Source organism: Ambystoma mexicanum, chromosome 13 (assembly GCF_040938575.1).
Source record: "Ambystoma mexicanum isolate Mex_15411 chromosome 13, UKY_AmexF1_1, whole genome shotgun sequence".
In the NCBI taxonomy this organism is placed as follows: Eukaryota; Metazoa; Chordata; class Amphibia; order Caudata; family Ambystomatidae; genus Ambystoma; species Ambystoma mexicanum.
The window spans coordinates 64,888,330-64,916,000 of NC_090938.1; positions in this window are offsets into that span (position 1 = coordinate 64,888,330).

A 27,671-nucleotide genomic window follows, 5' to 3' on the forward strand; every position below is an offset into this window, starting at 1 on the left:
TTCCACGCATGAAGCAAAATCCAATCCAGGCACATCTCACTGATTTTGGGCTTGCAGGCCACTTGTGTGCACTCGTGACGTCACAATCAGTGTCACTTACCAAAATCCTTCCCTGAACCTAACGCCACTCCAGGTTGGCTCCCTGAGTGGTAGGTCCAGTATAGGAACATATAGTTTGCGTTGTTACTGATGGACACTTTGTCAGGTGATGTACTTGGATCATCCCTAAAAATTGCTCATTGGTCAGGCCGCGGGCCCCCAAGCCTGGGACTACCGTTGTTCCAAGCCTGCAAGACACCTGCTTACGTACAGTATGTATTGATAAGGTGTGACTATGTGACAGTGTTTAACAATAGGATGCTTCTGTTAATGCCATGAGATTGGTCCATTCCCAGCGCATGCTGTAGATGGATTGTTACAATTTGTTGCAAACTCAGTCCTCGTCATGGGACAGCCATGCCTTCTGACCTTCCAGGCCTTGGTATCGTGTCATTTCGGCCAAGTCACGTGTGAGGAGACTGTTGGTGAGGCTGAATTACTTCGATTTAATTTGTATTTTGGCTTGGAATATTCTCTCCTGTAGCTGGTCTCACTGTGGCGCGGTGGGTGAGGAATGCCACTTGCAACATCATGGCGGCTGCGGTCTCTGCCAGGGCTATTCTGCTTGCACAGCATCTTGCAGCTTGGGATGTCTCTGAGACGATTCTGGCTTACTGGATTTTTCTAAGGCCTACTTCGGCTCCAGTTATGCATTCGGCGTAATTATCCATAGGTTTAAGGAATGTCATGGCCAGCCAGATCCCTTGAATGCTCCTGACCATCCATAGGGTTAATAGCGTGTAGCATCTGTAAGCATATACACAAGCTCTTCTGTCATCTTGCGTTTCTGTGGTGCTGTAGCGAACCTAAGTGGCAAAATAATAAACATGCAGACAGTATGTATATGTCACCATCCTCTAACTCATAGAACTGTACATGTGTGTTCTTCGTGTGGATTGGTGTGTGAGTGTCCCGAATGTGCAGGTTGCACGTGTGCTTCCTGTCTAACGCAGCTATGTCATCATGGTGTCTCTAACGACCTGCAGCATAGTCTGCGGGAGATTCAGTTGATTCGGTCCATATAATCATCTCCAGCTCTGTCTTGACTGTTGTCGCTTGGTTTGGATAGAGTCCGTGCCATCGCAGGTTTATGTGGTCAGGCGCTGGGTACTGTTCGTGGTGCGTACTCATGCTGGGAGCGGTGGGGATTGGTGAATCCTCATATGGTCGGTGGTTAATCTGTCGGGTTGCTTTTTCTGGTGGGAGGTCCGTTGGGACGGAATGGACACTCAGATTTTCCCTCTCCAGTCTCCCTCTGGTCGACTTATCGACCTCAAAATTATTGCTCCGTTTGTCATCTTTCAGGCACCACACCTTCATGATCCCAGCCAGATGTCCATAGTGATTTACACAATCTTCAAAGGACCAATACATATACACACATCCCCCTCCAAGCATGCAGTAAACCCATTTTTCAACACAAATCTTTGGGTTCCTTTGATTTTCTAGTTTCATTGATGGTGGATACATGTCTGATTCCATTAGCTGTTGCCATAGTCTCTCTCGTTCCATGTGTATGATGTCTGTCTGCGGGTCATCCTCTGCAGGCAGGAGTAGCTTAATTCCGATCATTTCTTCTGCAGTCCTCTTAGATTTTGCCATGCGCGATTTTACGCCAAGAGCGAGGCCATCCTCAGGATTAAGCCTGCTGCCAGTATTTTTAGATCATCCGATAGCCAGGACGGCATCGAGACCGAAGGTATGAAAAGCAGCTTCCATCCTGCTGTGTGCCTTTGGATTCTTCTTCCATTTTAGCATGCTTTTTTGCTAATTGTGATACTGCTTCTGATAATGTCCTGTTGTCTTCATCATTTGCCGGAATGAACGTACAGCGGGAACTGCCAATCTTTGTGCAGACTCCTCCGTGCATTGCTGTGAAGAGTTCCAAGTCATAGATGTTTTGTAAGGCCATCAATCGTATAGCTCAGAGCTCTTCTTTGATTGCATTGAATCCGTTCACTGTTGAGTTTATTGTCATCATTAGCTCTCATCTTTTGATCTTGAGCCATTTTGAATTTGCATACATTTGGAACCCGGGATTTATTATTGCCGACAAGAACATGACCATCCTGCTGAACAACCAATGTGATGGTGGTACTTCATCGAGAGCAGTTTCTGATTTGCCCCAGAAGTAGTTCCCTCGTCGTTTTACTCTCCGTAATTTCCCATCTTTGGTGGGGATGTTGCCTGGTGGTAGTTCAACTGGTGAAAATGACCTTTTTCTTCTTCTGTTGCCTTCATCCATTTTCGGTAAGTCATCTATTTTAACATGTTTCTTAGGCACTACCAGTGAGGGTACATTGACATGTGCCAGTGAACAGGTACCTCCCCAGTTCGGTGGTAGTTTGTCATATGCTTTTGACCAGCAGGCCCAATAATGATCCATGAGTACTGCCATTCCTGATTTCATCTCCACTATCTTCTCTATTCGCCTGCATTCCTTGTTTGTTCCTACTTCAATATCCCTGTCGTGTTGGTAGCACATTGTTGGTGTTGTTAAAGGAATGATTGTTAGTGGTCCATCTTCCTTATCCAACCAGGTCAGTAAGCTTGCACACCTGGCCCATTGCTTGAGACACTTGTCATTTTCTTCCTGAACCTTGTTTACTGCAGCTTTTGTCAACCTTAGCGGTTTACTTCGCACCACTCCAGCTACCCATCCTTCTTTAGTGTATACTTTTCCAAATACCCATATCTGAGGCCGTTCCCATCACCCGGGTTCTCCGCCTGTCTCCCTAGTGCTCCATTTGTATGGGAGGTAGTTTAATGTTACTTCCTTCGTTTCTCCCTTTTCTAGTCCGTCAATTATGTACCATAGAGCTTGAGTGTGTTGTCAATAATTATCAAACATAGGCAGTGTTTTTATGAAACTATCCTCATACGGGTATGTTGCCCTTGATCTCCATCTAAGTGTTGCTGTTTTCCCTTGGAATCTCCCTCATGTCTGGAACAGTGCGAGATAAAGGAGACACTGTGCCGTCGTTGCTGGTACTTCTGTAGCTACGCAGGTCCTGGAAGTGCTCATGGCATATGGGATCAATGAGCAGACATAACAGCTGTCCTGTGTAGTGTCCTTGCCAATTTTTGGCATGTGTTTATACCACATGTTGTTTGTTATGTGTGCCGTACCAGTGAGATATGTGTCAACCCCATTAACATCAGTACCAGGGCAACGCTTACCTCTCCTTACCTTTTCAGCCATGCTGGTCATACCACCTGACACAGTTCTCCTTGCAGCTTGGTTAGGGGAAGTGTTAGTAGCAGGGGTTGCAGAGACAAGCATAGCGGTGTACAGTTGCTAAATGACAGCGGCTAGCAACCCAGTGGACAGCATTAGCCATACAGTTGTCAGAACACATCTTATTATCTTAGGCATGAGTATATATATATATTGCTTACCACCCTGTCCAGCCGTTGATGAGATGATAAAGTTGCCCACCTGAAAATCACGATAAAAGGTGTTACTCATGTTAGTATTTGTAAGTACTTCAAGCCCGTGGCACTAAATAATCATTCAATGCCCATGCAAATAGCTCTTCCCAGATTTTTCGTACGCGTCTGTCTCTAAGTATGGGTAGAGCGTGGTGAAGTGGTGGGTACATTTGAGCTATGTATTCTATAAATGCGTTGTAATATACACGTGGTGTCCTTGGTCTGGAGTGTGTGGGCCTCCGTAGAGCATGTATATATTGGTGAGACAGTGCTTCGGGGTGTTCAACTGGGGGTAACATCTAAATCAAATTTTGAACCTGCCTCTTACATTAATTCAGAGGCATTTATTAAACGCAGAACCATGTGTGTGCGGATAAAAAAGAGAACATGCTAAGACAGTGTTAACACAGTGTATTCCTAATGAGTTTGTGCGTGCTGTGCAGTCATATCCACATCAGGACATTATTCATCTTTTTCCATGTGCATCTCCTATAGAACTCTGTATCTTTTACCAGTGATGTTTAGTTTATTAATTCAGTTGTCCCAGTGTAGTTGTGGGGACATCAAGTGCTTTAGAGAGTCTGACCATAGGGTGATTGATACACTCTCGATCACTTGTGTTCAGGGAAGTATCTATACTTGAAGTTATGGCTAATGGAATACTACTGATGTCTTGTGTGTCTGTCGTTGCTGCAGCGTTGGCCCTGTCAATGGCGTGTTGGGGTGAGACCGATGCTTTGTAGGGCTTGACGTTGTGGAGGTGAAATCAAACAGTTTTATTTTCAAGTTTTACAGCCCTGTCCGTGACCGCCTCAACTATGTGCGGCCCGGTAAATCTGGGTAAATTCCACTTCTTTAAATAGTTCTTAAGGAGCACCTTGTCTCCTTTTTTAATAGGTAGTTCTGTTGTGGGCTCCTGAGTGTCGTATGTTTATTGTATATCGTTCTCTGACCTCCCCTGTGCCCGGCAGATCTTTTGAGAGATACAAGAGGCACTATAAACAGCCTAATTGACATATTCATACATTTTTAATTTCAGCCGCCCCCTCACAATCCCTGAGAGCCCTTGTGGTTGGAGGTAACGGGAGCTGCATTTAGCGTCCGGTCAACACCTTGTGGGGTGTGAGGTGGTGATCTGACCTGGGTTTGTTCCGCAGCTCAAACAGAGCCAGGGGCAGGCAGTAAAGCCAGTTTTTCTTGATACTTTGCTGTGTTTTGGTTATACTCTCTTTAAGAAGTCCATTGAGGCATTCGCAGACCCCATTGGCCTATGGTGATATGCACACGAGAACTTATGCGTTATCCCTTACAATGTGGTGATATACTGGAATAATTAATTTGCAACAAGCGGGCCATTGTCAGACCGCAGGACCTCACGGACACCTCACCTTGGGAATACCTCTCTAACCAAAAATGTGGCTGCCCTTAGAGCTTCAGCATGGTACCAGGGGCCTTCCTCTATTCACCTTGACAATGATATGATATGATATGATATTTTATTTGTATCGTGCTAATACACAAGTGTTTAAGAGCACAAAAAGGCAAGAGAGGGGAACAGGGGAGAACACAACAACAATCTTAGTGACATTGAGAACACGCAAGTGCATGGAAAAGGGAAAGGGAAAAAGTGCATGGAAGGGAGAGAGTGGAGAGTGCAGAGCAGAGGAGAACAGATAAATAATACTAAATAAAAATAAATAGATAACAGAAGCAATAAACAGTGGTAGTGCAGCCAGCAAGTGGCAAGTGCTATGTTTACGGCAGCAGATGGGTAAGTCTGATAAGTGCAGAAAAAGAAGAAAATTGGGTGTGTCGGGCACTGCATGTGCATGGGTACAGATACAGTCCCCAGAGCAAGGGGTGGCCAGGAGGCAGTGCAGGAGGGTAGCAGGGTGAGCAGGTACCTGGGCCTAGGGGACAGAGGGTGGCCAGGTGCACTGTGCCAAGAGAGAGCATATCAGCAGGGGAGAGGGGGAGCAAAGAGGAAGGTCTTGAGGTACTTCCGGAACCGGAGATGGTGCTCCTCAAGGTTTAGAGGGGCAGGGAGGCTGTTCCAGAGGGAGGCCCCAGCCGAAGACAGAGATCTACCCCCAGCTTGTTTCTTTGAAAAACGACTGACGCTGAGAGAGTTAGAGGCAGAGGAGCGAAGATCTCGAGAGGGTAGGTGTTTGTGGAGGGATAGCTGAAGGTATTTTGGACCCAGGCCCCAGAAAGCCTTGTGGACAATGCAGCGGGTTTTGAATTTAATCCATGCATCCACTTGGAGCCAATGGAGAGATTTCAGAGCAGGAGAGATACGATCCCCGGGCTTGAGGCCAAGGACAAGTCTCACAGTCCTGTTCTGGATAAGTTGCAGAGGGCGGAGAGTAGAGGCAGGTAGATTTAGAAAGAGGCGGTTACAATAGTCCATCCTAGAGAGAACCAGAGCTTGGGAGACAGTGAGTTTCTGGAGGAAGGAGAGGAAAGGCAGAGTACCTCCCAGGAGGTGCAGTAGGAAGTTTGACTTTTTAGAGACCTCAGAGATGTGGGCAGAGAAGGAAAGTGTGGAGTCAAAGATGACCCAGAGGTTCATAGCCTCGCAGGTGGGGATAGGCGGAGGCCAAGGGAGGCCGGCCAGAGAGTGAGGGGAAAGGATGGTGAAGGTGTGCTGACAAGGAGGATCTCTGTCCTGCTGGCATTCAGACAAAGATCATTTGCGGCACACCAATCTTGAATGGCAGTTAGGTAATCAGAGATGAGAGAGGGAGAGGAGGTGGCCCAGGGCAGCTTGAAAATGATTCGAGTGTCATCACCGTAGCACTGGAAATTTGAGCAGAAAATGGCAATGCAGTGAGTGAGAGTTGCCAGGTATTGGTTGAAAAGCCAGGGTGAGAGGTTAGACCCCTGGGGAACACCACAGGTAGAGAGGAAGATAGATGATAGGAAGGACCCGAGTTGGACCTGGGAGGGTCGATCAGACCAGAGCCTGATCAGTCATACCCAGGTTATCACGGAGACGGTTGAGCAGGATGGTATGGTTTACTGTGTCAAAGGCAGAGAGAGATTGCATAGGATGAGGACAGAGGGAATGTTAGAGTCAAGGCTGGAGAGCAGATCTTCACGGATGTTCAGGAGAGCAGTTTCCGTGCTTCTGGCAGCTCTGAAGCCAGACTGATGGTCATGGAGACAGTCAACAGAATCGGAATGATGGTTAAGCTAAGAGATGGCCAGCTTTTCCAGGAGTTTGCCCAGAAAGGGAGTAATGGAAATTGGGTGATAGTTAGCCGCACAGAAATAATCAGCTATGGGTTTCTTGAGCAGAGTATGCACAAGGGAGGGCTTCAGAGGGGGGGGGGGATCCTGAGGCAAAAGAGTAGTTGCAGAAATCGACAAGGGCCGGAGCGAGGGTGTCAATGTGGTCCTTGATGCTTTTAGAGGAACAGGGATGAACCTGTTTTGATGAGGCTTTTCATAGTTCGGACTTGTCTAGCGACCTCATCAGTGGAGAAAAGCGGAAAGGATGAGTAGGAGGGTGCGGGGTTGTTAAAGGGGGTTCAGCAAGCACAGACTCAGTGGGAAAAGGAGAGGGAGGGGAGGAGAGGGTGGACATGATGTCCTGGGTTTTTGAGATAAATTGAGAGGCAAGGGTATTGCAGAGAGCCTGGGAGGCAAGAGGAGGGGTGGAGACTGCATCAGGGTTGGCAAGCTCTTTGCAGATTTTAAAGAGTTTGGTTGAGTTGTTAGATGCCGCAGAGGCACAGGCTTGAATGTGGACTCCCTTCTTGGTGCAGACAGAGAGTCGGTATTGCCTTTGGAGCAGGCGACAGCCCAGTTTGTCAGAGGATGAGCAAGAAGCCCTCCATTTCCTCTCAGCCGCCCTACACTTACGTTTAAGTGTAGCTAGGTCAGAGTCATACCAGGAATTGCAATTGGCTTGGGACTTTAAGCGGATCCTCATAAAAGGGGCAAGAGCATCAAGAGTATCAGAATACCAGAAATAGAAGAGTAGAGAAGGGACAGGGCTGTGTCAGGGTGTGAGTCAGTCAGAGGAGGAGGAGGGGAGAGAAGGTGGCAGCGAAAGCCTCAACTGACACATGCCTCATAGGTCAGATGTCCGAGAAGGTAGGTGGCAGTGTAGGGGTGGGCTTGACTAGGGGGGGAAGAGAGTGAGAGATGAGAGGATAGAAGGAAGGAATTACTCCAGGAGAGAGGAGTGGTCAGAGGGATAGAAAGAGGGAGGCTAGAGGAGATCAAGTGTGTGTCCTGCAGAGTTCATAGGGCCATAGAGGAGGATAGAGAGGGAGAGGGAATCGCAGAGGTCGCGAACGAGCAGAGATGAGAGACAGGGAGAATCGAGGTGGATGTTGAGGTCATCATTGAGGAGGAGTTGAGTGATTTAGGCCAGGAGGGAGGAGGAGAGGTCAGCCCACTCACAGAGAAAAGAGATAATTTGACCAGGGGGCCGGTAGAGAGTAGCAACTGTAAGAGAGTGAGTAGGAGAGATTTAAAGCCTACAGACAAGGCATTCGAAAGAGGAGTAGATCTGAGTGGGAATGATAGTGGCAGGAATCCACTCAGGAAAGATCAGGGCTACTCTCCCCTCTAGGCCGAGTGGATCTGGGTGTGGAGAGGATCTTGTTGCCATCAGGGAGGAGAGTGTCAAAGCTTGTGACGGAGCTGGCCATGAACCATGCCTCTGTAAGACCAAGGACATCAAGGTCCAGTTCTTCAAGGAGGTGGCAGATGTCAGAGGAGTGTTTGACAGCAGAGCAAGAGTTGAGAGTGGCAAGATGAAGGTTGCTGGCCTTAAAGACCTTTCGGGGAGGGGTACAAATCAGAGGAATGCCCTGCAGATTTGTGGAGGCAGTCTGAAGAGGGGCAGAGGAGAGAAGAGTGGGCAAGGTAGCCAAGGAACTAGAGGAAGGGACAGAAAGGAAGTTGATGAGATAAGGGAACCACATATCAAAGAGGAGGAGATTGGCCTTAGGACCTTGTACCATGACATTGCCATTTAGGTAGACATTAAGGATGACTCTGTGGGAGTCAAAAGAAGCCACAAGGACTTCCCAGCGAGTGCCATCATTAATGGCAGAGAAGGAGACAGGACAGAGAATAGAGATCATATGGGGTCCATTGATCCGGCGAAGGAACAACAAAGAGGATGTCGGTTTGGGTCTGCCTGGAAGAATCTCTGGTATAGATATCAGCGATAGGGAGACCAGGGTTGGAGGCTGAGATATCCTTTTTAAACTTCTTCTTTCCAGACTTAGTGAGAAGGGAAGGATAGTTGATAGAGAAACAGTTGGAAAGGATGGGAGAAACAGAAAGTGCCATAAGTGTAAAGGGAGGAGATAGAGGGAGGAGTAAGCAAGTGCAGTTGTATAGAACAGTCACTGGGCTAGCAGGTAAGACTCAATGGCCAGAGTTAAATTCAGAATACACCCAAGTTTGACTTTCAAGCTAAATGCAGAATACACCCAAGTTTGACTTTCAAGTTAAATGCAGAATACACCCAAGTTTGACTATCAAGTTTAATGCAGAATACACCCAAGTTTGACTTTCAAGTTAAATGAGGGTCAGGTAGTTAAGGAACTGATAGTGGGCATCAGATGGTAAAGGTGAGTACAGACAGCTTCAAAAGAGTAAATAACAGGGCGATCTGAGAGTGCCCGCTGAGAAAGGAAGTACAGGGAAATCAAGAAGGAGGGAACTAACCCATGCAGAATAAGCTAAGAGAGTCATGTTAGTCCAATAGTCCAGGGGTAGAAGCCTCAGGGAGGGTTGGACTGTGGCAGAAATCTCTTCTAGCGGCCGGTAAGCAGACAGGGAAGCTGACAGGAGCCTTTGTGTGGGCCTTTGTGGTCTGGTGCTGGCTCCCGCCTCCCGGTACAGCTGATTGGCCTATCTAAGGCCGGCCAGACAATGGGAGAGGAGTCAGGGCCAGGCCACACAACAAGAAATCTAAATTAGAAAAGTCTGGCCATCTTTAAAAAGCCAAAAGCACACGTGGAAGTCTGTGTGCAATGCAAAATTCTAACGAAAAACCCTGGAAATGGGTTTCATCAATGGAGATTAGTGCACTTTCTGCACTCGTCATGCCGTTGATGGAATGTTGCAATTTACTGAAAAAGAAATGCCTATATATGCGCATCAGGTGCAGAGAAGTGCCAAACGCCAGGCTTACCTTGGCAGGGTATGAAGGCTCCAGTAAGGCTGCGAAAATGGTGCAGTGCCTGTGAGAGCAGCAAGCAGGCTCTGAAATGCTGAGAAGCAGGGAAGAAATGAATAAAGTCCTTGATGTGGGCCTTTGTGGTCTGGTGCCAGCTCCTGTCTCCCGGTACAGCTGATTGCCTATCTAAGGCCTGCCAGCCAATGGGAGAGGAGTCAGGGCCAAGCCACACAACAAGAAAGCAAAATTAGGAAATGCACAGACCATCACAATCTTGTAACGCTAGCCTTGACACACATTGATCATATCAATGTTGTCGATGTGGAGGTGTAAAAAGGGACCTTCGGGCCGGGGTATTACTCCTTTGATCTCCCTGTTTGAGTGTGGCTGGCAGTAAATTCCTGGCAGGTCAGGCAATTGCTGATGAAGTTGGATACATCGGTGTTTAACTCAGGGCAGAACCATGATTCTCCAATACGTGCCACAATCACCTCTTTCCCTGTATGTGTAAGATGGTATAGTTGTGTTAATGCTATTTTCAATAGTGCAAGCGGCATGCCTACTTTCCCCGTATTGTTTTGCCTCCACAGGGCAACTGTAGGGGACATTGAGCAACCCCTTTTTACCCAGAGTTCCATTTCCGTCATTGGGGCTGCTGCCTGCAGTTCCATTATCTGTGTCTGTGGAAGGTTGTTATAAACTTCTTTCATTAGCATCTGGCTCGCCCCTCCCCTCTCTTTTTATTTTTCTTTGAGGTCCCACACTTCCCCAAAATAGGAGTTGTGTTTTGCATTGAAGTCTGCTGCTTCATTCCCTTTTGTTATTGGGTCCTCCCCATTACTATGTGCTTGGCACTTCACTAATGCGAGAGGGTATGTTATAACCTCTATAAGTTCCCCTAGGAGGAGAGCATGCTGTACTGGTGTGCCATCTGCTCTTCTAAACCTCCATCTTAACCATCTTGCTAGGCCAGAATGTACTGTTGAGGTTACGTACGTACAATACAAATAGATAATGACCTGTTTCCCTTCACTTAACCTCAGGGTAAATATCAAAGCCACTAGTTCTGCTGCGTGCACTGAATATTGGGGGGGGGGGTAACTAAACACATTTTACTGCCTCGCTAGTCCAGTCCTCTCTTAATCTCACCACTACCATCCCTGTTCTTCTCACCCCATCACCTTGATCAATTGTTGAAGACCCGTCAATATAGAGCACCTCTCCCCCTCAAGCGCATCTTCCTCTACCTTAGGTGTATCTGAGTAGTATTCAATAGCTTTTGTACAATCATGGACATGTTCTCCTTCTTCAAATTCTTCTGCCAGGAAGTGTGCTGGGTTGACATTCTTACACCTCACTATCTTTAGTTCAGGTCGTGAGAGCATAATCTCATATCCTGTCGCTCTCTGTGTTGTCAGTGTGCTTTTTGGCTTGTGCAGAATCGCGAAGCGGGCATGCTCCACATAAAGTGTTGTGGAACATCCCATAGTTATTGATGATGCTTTTTCTACACTGAAAGCTGCAGCAGCCAAGTGTTGTTCACAAAGGAAGTGCCCTGTCATTACTGGGTCTAGTTACCCGCTGTAGTATGCAATTGGTTTGTGACCCAGGCTTGTCTTTTGTGTGAGTACTGTCTTCATTACCACCCCATCAGAGTGTGAAAATATAAATTACCATTTTTTTGTAATCGGGAGTACCCAGCACGGGTGCTATTGATATTGCTTCCTTTAGCTCATTCAACACGTCCGTCATTTCCCACGTCCACCCCAGCTTCTTTCCTCCTCTTTGTGCTTTCTTGAGGGCTGTGTGCAGAGGACCTGTGTATGTGCTGTAGTCGAATACCTATGCTCTACAATAATTGCATAGACCGAGGAACTGTTGTAATTCCCGTACTGTTTTTGGTTGGGGTGTGTCGAGTATTGCCTGTGTCCTATGTGGTGCTATGTTCCTGCCCTGTTGGGATATTAGTTGGCCTATGTAGAGTACCTCCTCCTGGCAGTATTCCTTGTCTACTTTGTATCCTTTTTCTGCTAATACAGTAAGCATTTTGACTGAGTCTTTCCGGCACTCTGCTTTTGTGGTGCTGCAGATGAGGATATCATCCACATATTGCAAAACCACACTCTCTGTCTCAATATTGCATAGGTCCATCTGGATCACCATATTGAAAATGGATAGTGATTCGCAATAGGCTTGGGACAATCTGGTTTGTTTCCATTTTGTGTTGCAGTACATGAAGCTTGTTAGATCTTGTGACTCTGGGTGCAGTGGTATCGAGAAAAAGGCATTTTTTGAGGCAATCACAGTGAATCGTGTAGCCTCAGCTGGAATGCCGCAGAGTATTGTGGCTGGGTTAGCCGCTACTGGGTATTCTGCTTCCAGAAAGTGGTTGAGGGGTCTCAAATCTTGTATGAAACACCATGAACCTCTGTTTGCCTTATGGACGGGGTACACAGCAGTGCTGCAGGGGGATTATGATGGGACCAGGATGCCTCTTTCTATGAGGGCACTTATTGTCTCATAAATGCCTTCATCTGCTTCTTTCAACAGTGGGTATTTCTAACTCTGGACAGAATTGCTCCTTTTTTCAGCTTTATTTTCACTCCTCCTATGCTTTTGATGCACCCTACATAAATGGAACTTGTTGTCTATAGAGACGGGGTACCTTTGGTAAGTCTTCTTCGCAGAAGGGGGGTTGTGCAGGGAAGGTTGCTTCCAATGCATTGCCGTTTTCTGGCCCACTTCTCTGTATGTTAATCATAGCCAAAAGTATACACTCATCCCTAGCACCATCTCACTTTCTCCTCTTTCTTGTGAGAAAAGTTCCTCATCTGATACTTGAGTCAATCGACACCCTTATGATAGTGCTATCACTGCCCTCCATGCCTTTCCTTCGTCGCCTAGAGCATGTACTGCAATCCAATCCTCCCTTGCCACTATTTCTTCTATGTCGACTGATACATACGTTCCTTCCTTCTCATCTGTTGGTGTCTCTGGCCTAAAGAGGTACTCACCTGGCCTTCTCCACACTTTCCCTGCGATCCCAGGTAGCCATGCCAACGCTATGTCTGTCCCGTACTGAAATACTTTGGGTTTACTGGCTCCCCCCTCTGTACACTTTTACCACAGTAAGCCTGAAGTATCTGCCTGGCTATGAGCATGTGTATGCCTGGTGTGGAACACACTATACCCTTGTCCGTGAAGGAGATAGTCATGTTCAGTCTACTCATGATGTCACGTCCCAAGATATTTACAGGCACGTGCTTAGAGTAAAGTAAGGGTAGTGATAAGTCGGGATCCCCTTTATATAAGGATATTTTATCAGTAAATGGAGCCACTTCTCGAGCCCCAGAAAATCCTTAAGTGTTCATGGCATCGCCTGACAATGTGTATTTCCCCTCCCATACTCATGACCTGGTGGCCCCCATGTCGGCCAGAAAGGAGAAAGCTTTGTCACCTATCGCCACCTTTATGCAACATTCCTCCGCAGGGTTAGGTGTTACCGATAGGATGGGACACAGCAGGTTAGGCTGTGGGCTGTCCTTTTGGGGATACAGGGAGTGCCCACTCAAAGTGTAAGGGTTGTGTCATATTATTGTAACCCCTCCCATTTTCATCACTGGCACCGCTGCCCTTGTGTCCATTGGTTGTGGTAAGTCGTACTGTAATTGCATCAGTTGTTGTGCTGTTTGTATGTGTTGTGATGGTTGTTGTGTTTGTTGTGGTTGTGGTGTCCCTGTCACCATTTGGTGTTGTGCCTGTGGCTGGGGTATGCTTTGCTGTTGGATAATCAGCTGCTGCCCTGCCTGTGGGTAATACCCGTTCTGACCTCCCTGGTAGTTTTGTTGCCCTTGCTCACCCCACCCTTGTTGTATGGCTCTGTATCTGCATGTGCGAGAAATGTAACCTAAATGCCCACATGTCCAGCATTGCGGTGGTTCTCGCGCCAGACAGGGGAGTCCTCCTCCTCCCTGCTGTGGATGGCCCCGGAACCCATCTCCGGGATGGTGTACTTGTGGCCCGAAGCTCTGCCCCCTAGTAAACCCTCCCCTCCCTCTAAAGTTTGTTTGGTATCCGCCCATACCCATGTATACACCCCCATGGGTTGTGGTATTGCTGGGCTGTGTTGTATTGTGGCAACTGCTGCTGGAGCTGGGGTTGGGGTTGGGACACTGATGTCTGGGTTTGTGGTGCCGGACTAGTGATTACTGCCCTTTCTAGAGCGTATTTTCATAATTTCTTCTGCACTAACTTAGCTTTGTGTGCTTTCCTATCCTCCGCCGTTTGTTTCATCTTCTCTTGCCATAGTCTATAATGGTGCACTATTGTGAGTTGTATTTCTGACCATGCTTTCACTTACATCCCCACCAATTTCGTCATTTGTCTTTGCACTGGCTATGGTAACCCTTGTATTAAGATGTGATAGAAGATAGCTATTGTTTTGTCCCACAGCTCCTGAGTTTCAAGGCGCCAAAGTTCCTGAATCTTTTGAATATAGCTAATGGGAACCTCATTGTCACGCATCTTGCGTGACGTAATTGCCCCTATGTCTGATGTGTCAGTGTATTGCGTCCTTAGTGCCTGCCATACTGCGTGCCTGCAATTTGCAAATGGAGATCCGTCATGTGTTATGTTTTGTGTGGTCATCCCCGGTAACCCCTCCCTTTTCCTTTTCCACAAATAGACGGAAAACAAGGCCGATGAATGGTGTGCCAACACGTGACTAGCCAATCACAAAGAGGCACCAACATCTGATGTCACCCAAAGCAGGAGATTCAATAACCTTTCCTGATAAGAAGTTACAGTTTCTGGGCCAGCCTCAGCCAACTAATTGACACATAGCCGTAAAGAACTGATTGATGGAAGGGAGGCAGGGTGAATCTTGGGGCATCATGTATCTGGGTGACCATTTTGCATGCTGCTAATTAAAGTGGAGATTTATGTTTAGGGTTATAGCCAGCCCAATCACAGTGGACCAAATAATCTAAGGTCCTATAGATAGTAGAACCAATGAGACGTCGTACATTTAGTGACGTTTGGATGAGTAATGTTAGGGGGAAAGGCGTAGACGCCCACCCGATAAGAGTTATCCAATCCTAACACTCTGTTACCATATGTAGATATAGTACCCATACTTAAGTTACCTTTTCCAACCAATTGAATTGCATGACAAACATTTGAGTGTTACGCATCAATGATGACAAATTTCAACTATAACTATTGCTGTTTGAATGAAGATTGTTGGGAGTTGAAGCGAGACGGACCATTGCATCATTGTCGATTTCTATGTTCCCCGTTTTTTGTACTTGTCATTAAACTGACTCCCCTTTGCCAAACCATTGAGTTGTCCTTATTGATTGGTGTTGGATTAAGAACCCTGCACCCCCATCCTCCTCAATGTACAGCTATCGCGTCTTAAAGTATTCGAGAGTGAGCTCTGATTCTATGGGCCAATCAGGGGTTAATCACACTCGTCTACACTTGGTAGCAGAGGATGGTTCTAACCATCGATTATTGTTTATAGATTATCGATTATAATAAGACACCTATTGACCGTCGACCCGAAGTAACTCTAGGTCTTCGGCAATATCACGAGTCCTACCCCATTCGGCTGAGTAGACTGTGAAGCTTCCCGTGGACAATGGTAGTGTAACCGATATACAAAACTGCAGTGGTGCCTGAAGGGACCCATTTTAAAAAACCCTTATCCCTGATCCCGAGGGTCCAGAGAGGAACGTATCGAATGGTGAGTGAAACAGAAATTGAATGCTTTGGCAAAGATCGTAGGCGTTAGAACAAGTAAGGGAAAAGGTAACGGAGGGAGGTGGAGAAAACAAAATAGTCAGGAGTAGAGAAGACTGTATATATATATAAGGGGATAATGACCCGAGAATTATTGAATAAGTGAAAGAATACCGGGGTATACACCCAAGAAGTGATAGAATACCAGGGCGGACCTGAGAAGTGAAAGAATACCAGGATATACACCCGAGAAGTAATAGAATACCAGGACGGACACCTGAGAAGAGAGAGGGTACACCTTGTTCCTGCGCTTTAATTTAGCGGTCAGAAGAAACGTGAACTCAGAGCCCCACACAATAGGGGACGACTAGGCTACTACCATGTTTAAAGACGTTGTGAAAGGGGTTTGTTTAAACCCCATGTAGGGGTAATATTTAGAGGCAGAGATATGTGTGTCCAGCTGGTGTATGTCTAGTCTGTTAAATGTCTGTCTTATATGTTCTGTTGTGCCATTAAATGTAAAGGAATTCTTTTTGTGTGGTTTGTTTGAGACCTGTTTGAGATTTATGTAATCTGATAGTTGAGATGGAATCACTTATGAATTGATGTTTATTTTTTGGATAAATTGATAATATGACATCTTGGCGGAAATAATTGGATTGGAGCTTGTGGTGTTTGGTGCTCGCTCATATTGTTGGAAGTGTTAAGGTTGCATGAAAGCATTGACAGGTGTTGTATAAGATTGTATAGGAGGAACGAGAGCAGATTTCAACATGGAAGACGTGTAAAAGCAAAAGGAAATATCGAGGCTGAGTACCCCAAAAGGAAATACACCAAACACGGGCTTATAAAGATTCACAGATCTTTATTCTAAAACTGTACAGTTACAAAGAAACAAAGTATCAGAAAGCTATCTGGCCCTCAGTACATCACAGCGAATAACAGCCCTTTCGGTGTGAGAAGTGAGAGGTACTGGACGTCTAAACAGTTGTACATTTTATACATTTCCAATCATAATGTCCAGCCCCTCTATAGGTTAATAATCCATGGTCTAGAGTTCGTGCCGAGTTCACTTCTGGCTTGTCCGACAATATGCTCATGGATCATCCTCAGTTTACATACAAACAAGTTACAATGGCAACAGTGTGTTCTTGGATTTAACAATAAGCCTTGACCCATGTCCTATACAATGCAGTTCAGCTAGTGTCCACGTTCAGTATTTGTATAACATTGTAGTCGATATATGTCAGCGGATCGGGCTTGTTGGCGCAGACAATCCTCTGTCTACAAGTCAGGCATGGGACAAGGTCTCTTTACTCGACCCAAACATTCGGCCAACTGACAGTTTATACATTAACTCATGTACAAGGTTCAGGGCGGCTCAGTTACAAGCGGGAAACACTGTCCACCATTTTAGAACACAGAATTACTTTAGAATAGAAATCAAAATGGCAGACAGACCTAAAATGGCGGCGAAGTCGATCTAAAATCAGAACTTTGCAACGCGGTTTCTTTCGCACAGCGACTGGGCTTAGGCCAATATATACAATAAAGGAGGCACAACCTGATATTCGTTTAAAAAAAACTCCTATTGGCCTAAGCCAAGTGCTAAACTGCTTCTAGTCACTTTGTGAGTAACTCCACGTCTCAATGTCCATACATCCTGAATCACTATCAGAAATATCAATTACCATGAGGTCAGATACTGAGATTTCCTTCAGCACAAAGTCATTAGATATTTTCTCTGGGGCGTATACCTTATATCCTAATGTACCCATCGCTTGTGCACAACATCCTCCTCACATCGAACACATACCAGGAAGACATTTTATACAACAACAGAAAAACAAAAGACTACCTAAAATAATCAGCAAGACCGAAAGTAGCTTCCATCCCCAAGATCACAAGAAGTTCCAGAACCAAGCGCTAAAATCCCAGTTTCCCTCAGGAACATGCACTTCTGAACTGAGAACGTGCACATTTTGTATCGCCCTAAAGATAGTTGGGGAGGAATCTGGCACGAAAACACAGCAAGCGGACCCAACTAATTTACATACCCCACCACGCTCAGCCAGGATCATGTCTAATGCCATCTGGTTCTGAAGTGCCACTAACCTTATTGCTTTTTGTTCTAAAGTCATGTTATAGAGTATGTCATTGGTCCTGTTGATGGTCCTCTACAGTACTCTCGCTAGTCTTCTGATATCCTCTGAGTTCAGTATTTGCCCCCAAAATGGATTTAGCTACATCGCCCAGAACTTGTGCTGAAGTATCACCATTCTCGTCCCGCCAAGGACAAGCTTTGAAATTTGTACAGTGCTAGCAATGAATACCCCAGGTAACAGAATCCCGAAATAACAGGTTCCCTGCCAATCCCTCGCTAACCATGGAAATGCTACATTACCGCAAACAAAGTAGACAAGTTCACCTACATACAAAGGTCTGTCCTCACTAGTCAAATTTGCAACGTTGGCGCAACCCTTGAAATCACCCATTGACTGAGTACCATTCCTCTGTATGCAGAAACAAACTGAATCGGGGCTTTGGTTAACAGTGTAAGAAGGTGGCGTGGCATCCCTATTGCCTATAGGAGCCATCTTGAAAGAGATCAAAGATTGAAAAGGACGGGACAGTCTATCAGAAGGCCTAATAGAAGCAACATTAGGCTTGCTCCTATTCGTGAAGAGTGAGCATCCCGGGGGAGCGTGAGATCACGTTTCTCAAAATCATTCAAGTTAGTTCCATCAAAGTTCCCCGAGATGCTATCATTCCATCGGCCAAAGAATAGTGCCCTTAGAGAAGCATAGCATACAGTCGTCAAAGGTAAAGGATGAATATACCAACCCAGCCCCTTATCCCCGTGTTGCGGTAAATGCGAGCAGACCCAACAATTGGACTTATTAAAAATGGCATGTGTAGCATTCATAATGAGTAATAGATTACTGTTATGGTAACTCTCTCTGTGCTGAGAGTCTCTAGGAGATAAAGTGTGCAGATGCACAAAAGGTTTAGAAACAGTGGGTACATTTTCAGTGGGTATCAAATTTTCAAGCGGATGTACTTCTTCCAGATACCAGAATCCTAAGGCAATGACTATTGTGAAACCAGTCAACATTATCACAAGACAACAATACGTTTTCAGGGCCCCCGCATTCGATTGTTCATTTTTACGGTCAGTCACACAGTCTCTTATCTGTTCGGTATGAGTGGGAGCGGTTGCAGGCATTGTTTCTTCAAACGAATACACCAAAGTTAATGTGCTGGCGATCCCCAGATTGAGTGTCTTCTTAGTCCTTTTTTTCCTTCAAACCATAGCCAACAGAATCCCCTTATGTACAAAAGATCGGGCCAAAAAGACAAGCCCTTTGATGTTTTTCCTTGATGGCACAGCCAAACCGTGCAGTAAGTCTACTTCCTCGGACGCAGATCGTACCTTGTGATCCCTGGTACTGAATGATCTGTAAACAACGTCTCGTTACTTCCTGATGGAAGCAGTGAATTCAAAGCAGGATTTAACACAAGATTCGAAATGGAATTTGAAAAAGGAACTGTTGGAGAGTGTGGAGATGAAGTGACTGTTTCCCCAGGCCCCACGGGCTCAGGGAGAGTCTCCGAAGGACTCTCGATGCTGTGTGATGCTTTGTGATCGTTGGTTACGGTATTGGTGAGGGGTTCTGTGTCTTCTGTATCGTGTGGCAAAGGGAAAGGAATCCTCTTGATGTGGGACGTGTGGATCCAGTGCTTCCTGCCCTCCACTCGCACCGCTGTCTGTGTGACCAGGAGAACTTGGTGCGGGCCCCGCCAACGAGATGCGAGACAAGAACATCGTTCAAACGACTTGATGAGGACCCAGCTTCCCGGCCGTATGTTGTGGCTTGGGCCCTCATACCTGACAGGTAAAGCTTCTCGCACCTGGTGGTAAATCAAATACAGATTTTTTGTTAACTGTCCACAATAGTCAGAAAGAAGTACATGTTCAACTTCGCATAGCGAACGGGGCTTTGGCAAATTCCAAATGTTAGCTGGCCTACCCATGACCACCTGAAATGGAGAGAGCCCAGTCTTAGTTTTAGGGGTCATTCTCATAGACAATAACACGATCGGTAAGGCGTCTGGCCATTTCAGTTTAGTGCCGGCACACGTCTTAGCGAGCTTGTTCTTGATGATGCCGTTATCTCTTTCTACTTAACCAGCACTCTGAGCGTGCCTAGCCGAATGGAACCATTTATCGATCTGTAATCCCGCGCATATCTGCAGAATTACAGCAGTGATAAAATGTGGACCATTGTCCGACCAGATGACTCTTGGCAAACCAAACCTAGGAAAATATTCCTTCAGCATGGTCTTCGCCGTTGTCATAGCTGTGGCATCTTTGACAGGAAAGGCTTCAACCCATTTACTAAAGGCGCAGATAACCACTAGTACATACTTGTAGTTATTGCAACGCTCCATTTCAATAAAGTCAAAATGTTTAACCTCAAAGGGGACAGAAGGTGGACCAAAACTACCCCTAGGAGTCGATGGGCCCTTTCCCACATTATGCTGCAAACAAATCATACACCCATCGATGAAGCGCTCGGCTACCTTAGAGATTTTATCATTCACCCACACATTTTGCAACATTTTGGTAACTTTTTGTGCAAAAATATGGGTGGGACCATGAGCCATAGCGACCATCATCGTAATGTATGCATCAGGCAGTAACCATTTCCCTTCTACTTTGTCCACCCAACGCACATCATCATACAATTTTGCCAAACCCTCAGGCCATATCTTAGATTCCTCTAAAGTGGCATCAGCTTGAATGTTTTTCACAGATTCAATACCCTCAATCAAAGTACAGGCATTTGTGACTTCCCTTGAAGTGTACATTTCTGAAGAGAAATCAGTGGTAGTATGTTTGGCTATTTGGTCAGCGAAAGCATTCCCTTTTCCTACATTATCTATGATCTTCTGATGCGCTGCGCATTTTATAATTGCTAGCTGAGTAGGGAGTGAAGGCGCTGAGAGTAACCGTACTATCAAGGAGCCATACCGGATTTTAATGTCATGTGAGGTCAAGAAACCTCGTTCTGCCCAAATGTTTAATAGAACATCTACAGAGTGAGGTACCATCAGGGTTAAAGAATGGCCTAGGACCATTCCCTCGCTCTGTTTTACAGACACTGCAGCAGCAGCGACAGCTCTCAGACATCTTGACAAAGTGCATGCAACAGGATCAAGTGTGGAAGAAAAGTTGCCACGCGGCCTAGTCTTCCCTCCATGTTCCTGCGCTAATACAGCCAAAGCACATCCATCACATTCATGCACATACAACACAAAGGACTTTTCATAGTTTGGTGTGCCCAAAACTGGTGCCGAGCACAATGCGGTCTTGAGCAGATCAAATGCTTGCTGGTGTTCCAAGTTCCACGGTAATGGTGAAGAAATGCCCTTCTTAGTCAAAGCCAACATTGGTTTAATCACTAATGAAAAGTTCGGGATCCACTGTCTACAGTAAGAAGCCATTCCTATCAAAGCTCTGACTTCCTTCTGTGTATTTGGGACAGACAGCTAGAAATGATTTTTATCCGCTCAGGCATCAACCTTCTTCCCTCCTTTGACAGGAGATAGCCTAAATAGACGACCTCCTGTCGACAATACTTACAATTTTTAAGTGAAGCTTTGTGTGCATGTCGTGCTAGGTGAATAAGCAACAACACGGTGCCCTCCTTACAGGCGCTCTCTGAGTCAGCAGCTAAGAGTGGATCGTCGACATATTGAAGCAATGCACAAGTGGTGGGCAACTCGAGTGTGTCGAGCTGCTCTTTCAAAGCCCTACGGAAAATGCTACGACTCTCCGTGTAACCTTGCGGTGCACGGGTAAAGGTAAACGAGCGTCCCCCTAAGGTGAACGCGAACAAGTATCTACTTTCTTTGTGTATAGGAATACTAAAGAAGGTGTTCTTTAGATCCACAACACTAAAGTGAGTAGCTGAAGCCGGAATCATAGTTAATATTGTCATCACATCGGGCACAAAGGGAAATTGAGGAGCAACAATCTTATTGATGGCACGTAAATCAATAATGAAACGGAAAGGAATTCCATTATCGCCTTTTTTGAACATGGGCAAAATCGGACTATTGCACAAACTACCTGCAATTTCTTCAATCACCCCACAATGCACGAAATCGGAGACTATGCATTTCAAAGCTTGCTCACCATCGACCGAGATCTTATACTGGGGAATACGTGTCAACTTTACTCCATGTTTCAAAATAATCTTAACGGGCTCAATTTGCAAGACACCGACATCATTATCATCAATTGCCCACAAACACTCCGGAACACCACTAAATTCCAGCGGCAAAGGTCTGGTCAAGAACTGAGATACAGAAAGTTGCTGTGTTGAAATCGTCAAACGCACTCCATCAGAAGATCAATGAATTACAGCATTTAATTCTTTCAACAGATTCAACCCCAACAAATTCTCTCCACAATACGTAGTCAAAAGGAATGGACAGTGGTCCGTAAATGGATCCAAAGTAATTGGTACCGGCGAAGAAGCCGGACAGACTACTGGTGTGCCAGAAACATTGGTTTGCCCTGACAGTGAAATGTTTGGAACCCGTGAATGGTCAATGGAACACTTCTGTGCCCCCGTATCTATCAATAATAGATACTTTTCATTTCCCACTATCATCTCAGCGTAGGGACCTTTCTGATTAACGGGAATAGGCATTGATTGCAAACCCTGCTTCGGGCAATCCTAGCGAAGCAGAATGTCATCGAAAGGAAGCTCTTCAGAGAGGTAAGCAGCATAAGGATGATCAAAAATGTTTCTATTATCCACACTTGGTGCCTGATTATCCTTGGAAAAAGGTTTCTGTGAATCCTGCGAAAACTGACTTCTACCAGGACCCCCTGCCCCAGGGTGGCCTCTGGATTTTCTACCCACATTACCAAATGCGTTATTCGACCTTTGCTGGAGGATCGGGCATTGTGCACGCCAATGACCCTCTTGTCTACAATAAGCACACTGGTTTATGATTACAGGACCTAATGTCGCATTTCCCTGTGGAACATACTGTCCTCTAAATTGCAAATTACCCCCTCTAGGGCCTCTAACAATTTGCTGCAATAGAACTTTTGTTTTTAAGTCTCCTTTTCTCTTTTCAACTCTTTCTTTTTCTTTATTGACACGATTCTCATAGTACTGAGCCATATGCAATACTTCTGATTGAGACTTTGCTTGCCAAGCGCTCTCTTGGAGGACATAATTTGCGACTGGATGTCAGGCAGCAATCCACGCACAAATTTGTGCACGAATAGTTGTTTCCCATACTGTGTGCTCAAAACTTCACTGAAATCTGAGAATACTTGTTCAAACCGATTGAAGAATACGGTAGCACCCTGAGACTTTCCTTGGACACAGGCAGTAAGCTTGTCCCAAATAATCCTTCTTTCAGGAATTATAGATTTTAATTTCGTAACTAGTCTATCAGGCAAAGTCAGTATTACCTGTGGTGGTCTATCGCCAGCTGGCCTTTCTCTATCGAGTCTAACCATATTATCCCATGTAGATCCTAACCCTGGTGCATCGTCTACAGTCCTAATCTGTTTCCACAAATCAATAGGTAGGAGTACGGGAAACAACAAATCAATATCGCTTAAGGTAAATACTGATGATTGCAAGACAGACTCTATCTCTTTGTAGAACCCTGTCGGATTCTTCCTAATATTGGGAATAGATTGTTTAATGGTGTTCACTTCCTGTCTCGAGAACGGGACGTGAACACATGGGCCTCATTACGACCCAGGCGGTAAGTTACCGCCTGGCCCGTGACTTTACCACCATGGCGTAAACTACGTTTACGCCATGGTGGTAGGCGGACTTACCGCCCCATTCCGAGGTCGGCGGGGCGGTAAGTCCCGAATCCCCATTTACCCTTCCCCATTCCCATTTTTTCCCCATAGGGCATAATGGGAGTGGGGAAGGCGTTAATTACGCCACCGTAAATTACGGTGGCGTAATTAACTCCATCGTCCCTTAGCGCCATGGATTTTAACACCTGCAGGTGTTAAAACCTCCATGGCGCTAAGGGACCTCGTACTCAGGCGGTAAGGGTCGGCGCTGTTTACGCCGCCGTAAACCCCTTACCGCCTGAGTCGTAATGAGGCCCATAATGTGCAGGGATGGCTTGAGCAGCTGCACCCGTTGCAACATTAGCGGGAATCTCAACTTTTGGGACAAATGTCGGAGGAACCTCTCTCATAGGCAACTCCGAACGCTTACTGAGCAACAAAGCTAGATCGAGCGCTTATAAATATTCAATGGGCCTCATTACGACCCTGGCGGAACTACCATGGTGCTATTAGCACCATGGTCCATGCCGGTAAATTACCGACTCCGCCATGTAGAAAGGGGGAATTACCACCCCATTACAAGGTTGGCGGGGCGGTAATTCCCCCTTCCTCCATTGCTCTTCCCCTTTCCCATTTTTGCCCCATAGGGCTCAATGGGAATGGGGAAGGCGCTAATTGCGGCACCGTAATTAGCACCAAGGTCCCTTTGCGGGTCCCTACTTTAACGGCTGGTCTACACCAGCCGTTAAGGTTGGGTCCCACAAAGGGACCTCGTAATTAGGCGCTAATAGGTTAACGGCGCCGCAGCCTTTTACGGCGCCCTTAACCCATTAGCGCCTGGGTCGTAATGAGGCCCAATAATTCTGTGGGGCAGCAAATCTTTCTTTTTATATATTCATCCTGCAGGTATTCTACCATTACCTGTATCACTTTCCTCTGCATTTCTACCGTATACTGACTATATGTGTCATATACTTCAACGGGAGTTATCGACATGTCTGAAATCCACCTAATCGCATCTTTTGTACAAATGTGTGTTTCCTCATTTATCGATTTAAGACAAGGAAAGAACCGTTTCTGTACTAACATAGCGTCCAAACTATCACCATTTACATCTTCATTTCGTAACCTTTCCAACTCCCTTCTATACTCAATAACTCTCTCGACGCGCTCATGTACTTTCTCCGCCGTATCTCTAGAAAATGCTAAAATATTCAGATCCCTTATCCCTTGTGGGAGATCTATATCATTTAACCTGTTCCACATTATACGTAAATGAACTCCCAATCCTTCAATAAAAACGTTTTTCTCAGGAAAATTGTCTAAGTTAGAGAGTGTGGCAAAAACATTAGCTTGTTCACCCCTCTCCATGCAATGTCTAGCCCATGCAGTCAATTCTTGCTTTCTCTCTGGAGACACAGTATTACAGGTTACAACCCTCGATCCCGCTCCCTGATCAACTTTAAGCGATGTGGAACCACTTGGAAGAGGGAGAGTAGGCAGATCTTGTATATTAGGCAAAAAGGCTGCTGTTACTGGTGCAGCAGGCAAATTCACCGGACCCGGAACAGCAGGCAAAGGTGAAGGAGCAGGTGGAGGAGCAACGACAAGAGGAGGAACAACAGCCGGAGGAAGAGGAACATTTATTTTCTTTAGGGATTCTAAGTATTCAATACGAGGTATTTCAAAACTACCATTGATTGGCCACTAAAGTTCAGAAGCATGTCTACTTTGTCTGTGCCAAATATCATTAAACACTATACTACCAATGTCATGCTTACAGTACATAGTACATGCCGGCGACCCCTCGATTGACGCTGGTCGGCCAAATTCAAAAGATTGTCTGTCACTGCGGAATAACGCCCTGAAGCAGGCAAACAATTTCCCAGGCATATCAGAATACTGGTGTTACCTGGTCAATAATTGCACTTCCAAGTGCAATACGCCAAAACTAATTATCAGGATACTTAAGAATCGGGTCACTACTCACCTGATCAAATCCTAAGGAGGTCCGATCAGATTTCAAAGAACTAACAAAGGTCCCATGTGGTTGGTGATTACGGCAAATCTGCCCGCCTTGATATATGGACCCTCATCAAGATGCCACCTCAGACCGCGTGCCCACCGTCCACGGATCGGGTTGTGCAGCGCTGAGGTATCGCATCTCATCCAAGAAAGGGGTCCCCTTTGATAGCCGCATCAACCTTCAACAAGATGGCATCAATCTTGAGGGCGCCATCTGTAAAAGCAAAAGGAAATATTGAGGCTGAGTACCCCAAAAGGAAATACACCAAACACAGGTTTATAAAGATTCACAGATCTTTATTCTAAAACTGTACAGTTACAAAGTATCAGATAGCTTACTGGCCATAAGTACATCACAGTGAATACCAGCCCTTTCGGTGTGAGAAGTGAGAGGTACTGGACGTCTAAACAGTTGTACATTTTATACATTTCCAATCATAATGTCCAGCCCCTCTACAGGTCAATAATCCATGGTCTACAGTTTGTGCCAAGTTCACTTCTGGCTTGTCCGACAATATGCTCATGGATCATCCTCAGTTGACATATAAACAAGTTACAATGGCAACAGTGTGTTCTTGGATTTAACAATAAGCCTTAACCCATGTCCTATACAATGCAGTTCAGCTAGTGTCCATGTTCAGTATTTGTATAATATTGTAGTCGATGTATGTCTGAGGATCGGGCTTGTTGGCGCAGACAATCCTCTGTCTACAAGTCAGGCATGGGACAAGGTCTCTTTACTCGACCCAAACATTCGGCCAACTGACAGTTTATACATTAACTCATGTACAAGGTTCAGGATGGCTCAGTTACAAGCGGTTAACACTGTCCACCATTTTAGAACACAGAATTACTTTGGAATAGAAATCAAAATGGCGGACGGACCTAAAATGGTGGCGAAGTCGATCTAAAATCGGAACTTTGCAACGTGGTTTTCTTCGCAGAGCGACTGGACTTAGGCCAATATATACAATAAAGGAGGCACAACATGATATCCCGTTTAACAGACATTACTCCATTAGCACACTTATGCAAACAACTGCCGAAACACGCACCTAAGCTAAAGAAGTATAGCACTGAGTGGGTTAAGCGTACTGCTCACAAAATGTTTATGCCGTGGCCACAAAATGGGAGTTTATCTAAAGCTGTCTTGCAGCATATGATGACATACTTGCATGCTACATATACAGGCAAGAAGCTAGAGAAACGCCTTGCTGTTCTAGAACTCTGGAAAATGTTCGAACAGCCAAAGGAGGAAGAGCCACCTGCAGACTGGATGTTATATATATGCATGGAGGGGGGTGGAACGCATAGCCGCGCCACCTGCCCGCCTGAAACAGAACCCGAAGAAAGCAAGCCTGAGGGACTCTAGACATTAAGGGAGATTAAAGCAGCCACAGCGTACAGCAACCCCACATATGAGTCACCTACTTACAGTGGTGACGATAATCAAAGGAAGGATAAGGATTCAAATCTCACCTCCATAGTCCCGAGGGACAAGGGGGGACGCGATGATGAAAGAATGGATCAGCACAGACAAGTGCATCTCTCAGTAGGAAGCAAGAGGGAAAGAAATGGAATGAAAGTGAAGACAGAACTGATGAGATAGCATTCGCAAAAGACGAATGGATGGGAGGACAAATCTTAGTGAAATTCGATGGGAAAGGAAGTGACAATATGAGACGTAAGGAGAGGTCAGATGAGGCACAGAGAAAGGAGAAAGAGAAGAAGTTAAGGGACGAAAGGATAAGAAGGAAAGATAGACTGAGGCGAGAACAAGTATATCGCGAAGAGCAAGAAAAACAGCTTGATCGCAAACAGAAAGCAGCCTATGATCAGGACAGTCAGAAACAGCAAATGTTGGAAGAAGAGCAAAAGGTACGTGAAAAAAGGTAAGGAGGCGGGGAGATGAGGAGATACGAAAGGCAGATGAACACAGAAATGAAAGGAAGAGGGAAGAAGATAGAATCAGAGAAGAGGCGAGGAAGTGCAAAGGATTTGATGATGATATTGAACGCAAGCATAGACAGAAAGCACACGATCTTGAATATTTGGAGAGGGAGGTTAAAAAATCAGATCCAGTGGTAGACTGGGAAGACATTGAGGAATTCTTCCCTGCGTACGACTCAGTACAAGACACGTCTAGGTCAAATATTGAAGATGACTTTGACACCAGAAGCATCGGGGAAACGATCAATAAAATATATGATGAAATGGGGCTTGAACAATTACCCCAAAGGGAGGGGAAGGACGAGCACCTGGAGAGCACTCAGCTGTATGACACTGAGGATGTCACCCGAAGTAATGGGAGTAGGAAACTGTCTTTGGAGAATTTAGAAATCAGCAGAAACGATGCTGATGCAAGGAGTTGCGTGAATT